The sequence below is a fragment of the Palaemon carinicauda genome, chromosome 40 (genome assembly GCF_036898095.1).
Source record: "Palaemon carinicauda isolate YSFRI2023 chromosome 40, ASM3689809v2, whole genome shotgun sequence".
Taxonomy (NCBI): domain Eukaryota; kingdom Metazoa; phylum Arthropoda; class Malacostraca; order Decapoda; family Palaemonidae; genus Palaemon; species Palaemon carinicauda.
The window spans coordinates 31251146-31258645 of NC_090764.1; the positions used below are offsets into that span (position 1 = coordinate 31251146).

General features: G+C 28.6%; 1 protein-coding gene across 3 annotated transcripts in view; it reads right to left on the reverse strand.

Annotated features, from left to right (window-relative positions):
- Positions 1 to 6921: 6921 nt before the first annotated feature.
- LOC137631610 (calcium-activated chloride channel regulator 1-like) overlaps positions 6922 to 7500 on the reverse strand; it is a 136030-nt gene continuing 135451 nt past the window's right edge. For all 3 annotated transcript variants that reach the window (XM_068363478.1, XM_068363477.1, XM_068363476.1), the window contains exon 15: positions 6922 to 7500. This exon is cut by the window's right edge. The gene's annotated coding sequence lies outside the window, so the exon portion shown is untranslated.

Genomic DNA, 7500 nt, shown 5'->3' on the forward strand with positions numbered 1-7500 from the left:
TATATATATATATATATATGTGTGTGTGTGTGTGTGTGTGTGTGTGTGTATGTATTTATTGTATGGACATGAATCGTGGTATGACAATGGAACAAAATCCAACAGATTTTGCAGATTTGAGAACAAACCCCTCAGAAGAATATTGGCACTTACATGGCAGGACAGGATTAGAAATGAAACTATAATAGAAATTACTCAAGTACCACATTTGGATGAGATCATGGTGTGGGGTAGGTGGAGATGCTCTTCGCACTCCCCAAGAGAGATTAGTTCACCAAACTTTCAACGGGGCAACACATGGCACTAGATGAGTTGGAAGACCCAAGCCTACTTAGCTGAGGGCTATAAAACGTGACGTGGGAGAGGATGAATGGAGAGGTATTGAATTAAAAGCTTAAGATAGAGACGACTGGCCAAATCTAACTTTGGCCCTTTAGGTGTAGGAGGTGATGAGGATAAGTATATATATATATATATATATATATATATATATATATATATATATATATTTATGAATATACTGTATATATATATATGTGTATATATATCTATATATATATATATATATATATATATATATATATATATATATTTGTATATATATATACTGTACATTTATATATATATATTTATATATATATATATATATATATATATATATATATATATGTATATATTCTAATAGCAGTTAGTCGTAGCTAATGACGGCATTTAATGTTGACTAATCAATTTTTAAACAAACGCACTCAGATATAGAAGATATTCATAAATATTGATTTGTTTACCGCGTTTCTTTTATAAAGCTATATACATTTTATAAGATGTTTTAATACATAGAATAATCTCCTAAGTATGTAAAGAGCAAAACACGATAAGTTTGATTAATTTTGAAAAGTTAACACTACAACAATACAGGATTTTTGAAAAAAAAAAAATGCTTGTTACCAGAAAACAGATCCTTGTAAATTATGTTCCATTGAGCAAAGTGAAGTTGGCAAGTGTCGGGTTACCTATCAAATTCTATCCGTCGTTGTTTTGTCCACGTTTTCTGAGCTCCACATGAGGGGATACTACTCAAGAGTGTTATCGATATGCGTTCTTGTCATTTGATATAGCCTGGGTCTTCAGAGCTAGGGAATGCTTTAGCCTATATGGATTCCGTGAAGATAAATCTCTTTTTAGTTGAAAGAAAATTATACCTTCCCTTTATCAATTTGTGAAGTTTGTGTATTGGGATTGGTTCTAAAACTGGTTATTCACAAACCAGGTTACTTCTTATCTTGTTGGCTTTGGTGAAGTTTGGTGAGAAGATGGCAAAGTTCATTTCTCGTATCTATCTTAGACTATTTTCACTTGCAAGATTTAATTAGGATTGAATCTGATTGTAATTTTGCCCCCTGGCTACTAAAGTGGTAACATGTTCGCCTAGCATACACATGGATCAGATTGATCCTAACCCGGGACTGAGTTTAAGCTGTTTTCTGGGGAGGCCACTCTTGTGGTAGAGGACCTGGGGGGGAGGGGTAGGTTAGGCTTGCCCGATTCACGTTTTTTTGAGCATCTATTCTCATGAAACAGGAACTGAAACCAGACTCCTTTAACTTTTATTATTATTATTCAGATTTATCAGTTATTTCGTTGTATCAATTACTATTCAATCTAATTTTTTTCTAATATTTTTCCTCCACGTATATTCTTTTATGCTGATTTTCCTTGTATGGCATTAGCCTTACTCATATCATAATATTTATACAGTATATATATATATATATATATATATATATATATATATATATATATATATATATATATATATATATATATATATATATATATACAGTATATATGTGTGTGTATATCTATATGTATATATATGTATATATGTATATATCTATCTATCTATCGATATATATACATACATGTATATATATATATATATATATATATATATATATATATATATATATATATATATATGCTTTATATATTGTTTACTTTAAATATTTAATAATTTTGAAAAGACTATGCTTAGTTGAGTTCAATATTTTCACTTTTTAATTTTTCTGGGGTGCGGGTGAAAACAAGTAACGTTATCGAATTTCCAACGATAAATAATTGCATCCAATTTTAGTGAGTTTAGAATGTTTTATCAGGGAAGAAAAATTCTACCAAATGTAAATAACGAGAATGGTAAACAGTTATTAATTAAGAGTTTATTTAATTACCTATTACTTCTTTGGTAGAAAAATGCAATGTTTATTTTGTTGAAACGATATTTTGAGTATATATATTATATTTCCACATGCTTTATTTGGATACCAGATGAATTGTATAATTAATGCACCATGAAATTTTTGTTAGTGAATATGATTAAAAAAATAGAAATAAGTGAGGTGAATGAATTTCCAAAGTCCAGTAAAAAACACTATAATTTTATTCAGAACAACATTCAAACCACATCACAGCGTTACAAAAAGTTCCGGTTTTGGAGAAAAGTACTGAATTCATCATAAAGATTTTATAGTGTTATTTATTTACATAAAGTCCAGTTACTGGACTCTATTACGTCTTTCCCGTAACACAAATCAACATTAAAGCTCACAGATGGTACTACATATTGACATATTATGAACATCTATACCATATGTATGAAAAATAGAATAAACATTTCTCTAATTCAAAATCAATGATGGTGAATTTCAGATCATACATGGAAATGACAAGAATTTTTTTTCAGAATGTTTATTATTTTTTAAAGAGTTTCAGTCACAACATTATCACAATGACATTAATTACTATGGTCACTAGCATTAATTCCAATATTTAGTAGCAGTATCATACAATGTTTTTCATATAATCTCAGATATTATCAGTCAGGCCGAACCCCACTTATTGTCTATACATCTGAGCGAAGAGTTCTGAAAAACACCCGAAGATGATCTTTGTCTCTTACCTCTTCAATAAGTCATGATATTTATACAGATATGTACTCATGATATGACAAATGTATTGACATTCGTTTCTAAGAACTGGGACGATTTTCGTCTTCAGTTCAAAAGTAAAATATGATTCTCAACTCATAGAGTATTTAGAAATAAATCATAACCATTATAACAATATCATAAATTCCACACAGGTAGATAATCGATTATTAAGAATTCAGTAAGCGCAATCACTCACTAGAATACGAGTAATTAAAAATTAATAAATGTAATTATCAAAAATAAACACCTTTTCGTAAAAATTAGTTGTAACCTATGGATATGTTTAAAGCCGATAATTTTCCTTATGAGCTTACAGTTTCCTTATCATGGAATCCCGTTTAGATCACCTTATAATTGCCGTACTATTCAACCGGTAACATTTGAGTATCTACGTTTCCACTAGAGAGTAGGAATACACTGTAAATTAATTCAGCGCAACACGGTCATTTTTTTCACTGCTCCAGATGATTCCGAAATTCGCAAAACACGTCTTTGATATTAATGCCATTCTTGTCTCGGTCGCTGTGCGATGCTAAATGCAGGTCGTATGAAAGAAATGGTTGGAGTGAGGAATATTTTACGTTCTTAATAGGACTGGACTATTGAAATTTTTGTTAGAGAGAGAGAGAGAGAGAGAGAGAGAGAGAGAGAGAGAGAGAGAGAGAGAGAGAGAGAGAGAGAGAGAGAGAGAGAGAGATTTTTTGAACAATTATGACAGCTAAATATATTTACAATATGTTACATATTCGGTAAACAGTTTAAAATTTAATACTATATAAAAATTGTGTACCTTTAAAACTTTTTTTTTTCTTATTGTTATATATTTTTGTCGGTTTCATTGTATAATCCATAATTTATGCATATCTACATGGTAAATTTATACACTTATCTCGCTCTAATTATTTTTCGGATGATTATACATCACTGTGTATCATACACATAGATATGTAGTTATCAGTTTATTCATAACAAATACAAAGCTGTTTCTAATGAACTTGACAATATCAGATCATTACGGTGAAAAAACAAAAAACTGTACTAGTGATTGTTTTGGTAGTCAATTCAATAATTCTCTTATTATACTGATAGAGGACGTTGTCATGGAAACCCTAACTCCATGGGGATACAATATACCTAAAGGACTGCTTGTCAGTCACCTATCGGAGAAATTGACTAGGTAAATACACTTCTGCTGTGGCGTCAAAAACATCAAATAATCATGTAGACTATTTACAACTCTTTCTTTTTGAGCACAGAAATTTTTTGGTGTATATAGTGGATGATAGAGAGAGATTTATGGGTGTCTCAGTGTGTCATATTTATTGATTTTTTATTTTTTATTATCTTGGGTTAAGGCTTCCGGAATTATTTTCGGTTAACTTCCATTAACATAAGTATTTTATCATTGCTGGCAACGTTTTTTTTTTGGGGGGGGTGGGGTGGGGTGGGGGGAGGGTTAATTTATTATGAGCAGATAAATCTGGAAAAGACGAAACTAAGTAATCTTTAAATAATAATGGAGTACTTCATAAACCACAATGTCTATCTCGCTATGATTAATCCTTTAATCTTAAATAAGATTAATGTCATTGAGGCAGCTATAGGTTATTTAAAATATATTTTAAAGGTGAATGTTAATAAAAGATAGTAATGATGATGAGAATGATAAAAATAATAATGAAAATGATAGCAATAACAAAGTTAGTTTCATAAAGATGCAACCTTTCTTCACTTATTAAAATGTGTAGCGGGAAATGTTATTAGAATTTCTTGTAATTATCCCAGTAATTAAATCTAATTCACTTGGGGAACATTTCCAGTAGAAAAAAAAATAATGTGTTTTCCAGATCCGGAGTTTTTTTTATCGTTAGAGTGACGATTCTCAACGAAGTTTACTTGGATTAGAATATCGGTTTTTTTTTTTCATTTCTTTTTTTTTTTTTATCAATTTTCTTACATCTGTATATTTAGCCATCATTTTGTGTTAGTATTATGAAACTTCATCATATATTTTTATTTCTTTAAGAGTCATGGGCTTTTATTTCTTTAGTTACGTTGCAAAATGGATTAAATCGTTCTGTTTAATTAATAAATTATCAAATTGTCATATGTATTATTGGATGAATATTATGATGACATTAAAATAAAAAAAATCATTGGCGGAATTCTTGGAATCAAGAATGGATATGTCTAGTTATATCTTATAGTTTAGTATGCCAATTAATAGATAAATGCACTGGGAGAGCTTTCGATAAATATATGAAAAAATATGGCATAAATTAACTTATTTATGTATAAATAAAGGAACCAGCGAACGTGACGAAATTTATATATAAATATTTAAAAATTAAATAATATACGGCGAAATATATAAATAAATTCATGAATGAGTAAATATGTGTATGGGGTATCTCGATTAATAATAAATGATTTGAAAAATGGGGAAATTAGCAACATAAGTAAGCAAATGAAAACTTTTGAAAATATAAAAATTCCAGTAAAGAAGTGAATAGAAGAATGAATGATGTGAACAAGAATGGACAATTTTATGAATGGTATAATTCTGTTTTCTATATCATCAGTCAGTGAGACTCCAGGACAGTATGATTGAACACACTCATAGGTTATTTTGCATAATGTTGAAGTTCTACAAATGCCTATTATTTTCCGTGAATATATTTAAAAAGATCCTTCTCAAAAGTGCACCGTTTCATATACATCAAAGTAATAAAATGTACATTTAAATCTATATTAATAAGTGTATGGATGTGTGATTGTTTATTCGTATATTAAAACGCAGATATTCTTCGAAATTTACAAAATCAACTTGTTTAAGTAATGTTAAGCGGAACAATTATAAAGGAAAACAACTTGACGCGTTGTTAATACGAAAACTAGTCCGTCGGTTGACTGATGATATATAAAACATATTAAATTGTTACTATTTGGATTACAAAAAAATATATATATAATATAAAGTAAAAATCATAAAATGTTTGATGATGGAAGATCTATATCCTGAGCATAGGAATATTTTCTTATTTTCCTTTCTGTATGATAGAGGATCATGTTCTTGAATAGATATGTTTTTTTTTTGTCTTTTTTTTGTCTTGAAGCGACGTGTGTTCTATGATTGTCGTTTGTAAATAAGATAAAACGGCGTGAAATGCCTTTGTGTGAGAGAGGGCCAAAAGTTAATCATGAAATATACTGTAGACCTTAACAGATTTTTTTTATATATATATATAATTACAACATTCAACATCTGTAGTCTTAACTAATACCATATTATGCTCTTCTCGTTTTTTAAAATACATATCTTGAATAAAAATTACATAATCTGTCAATATATTTTCTTTAGAATTTTTTTATCCCAAGTCAACCCATGAAATAAATGTAACCTCAGCAGTCAAGGCCTTTTCTAAATGCATTACTATAAGATTGTTTTTTTTTTTTTTTTTCGATTTCCTTTTGTTTTTGCAACTCCACACTTATCAATATCTCTATATATATTTGTTTACAACTTATCTTACTATTGAAAAATATATGTATATATATATATCTATATACATATATATATATATATATATATATATATATATATATATATATATATATATATATAACAGGTAAATAGATATGTGATCAATGATTGTTACAATTACTGTTAAACGTGTTTTATAGATATGTAGGTAACATTGATTAGTTTACAGTATATTATTTTCACCTCGGAATGTTTCTTTGTTAGTTTTTTTTTTCTTAACATTCGAAAACAATTGTGGTATGTAATTCTAGGAGGATTTCAGTTAAATGTATTATTTGTCCAATTATGTATATCTCATTGCAGAATTATGCATACGCATATATATGTATATATATATATATATATATATATATATATATATATATATATATATATATATATACACACATGTGTGTTCGTGTCTGTGTATATGTGTGTGTACACACATATGCATGCATGGCGTTAGGTCCTGTGATATATACTTCAGGGTTTTTAACGTGACAGAAAAGAAGTTTTATTCTTCTGTTCATGATAATAGTAACGCATAAATATTCTCCCAAACCAAATTCCATTCAGCACATACTGACCGCTGCATTTATTTGTTCTCTACTGTGTCATTTAAAACGCTGGCTTAATATTCATAAATATTTTAAACACAATCTGGATGTAATTTTCAACCGTTTATTTTTTATCTGTGTAACTACACGTTATTTTCTGTGTTCCAGAATTTGACGAAAATTGATTCTGTATTACTATTGGAGTATTTCTAGAAATTAATATTATGTATTATTATTGCACAAGTCACTTGAAGCTCGGTTTATGAATTAGGAATCCTATGAATTTTATTTTATTTTATAGTTTTATGTACTTTAAAATTTTCACTCTATTTCGTTTATTTCTATTGCCAATTGTCTTTATTCTTCAATTATTAGTCACAGGTTTCTTTTGGTCATTATGTTAATCTGACTAGTTATACAATAGTATCTCCGAAAT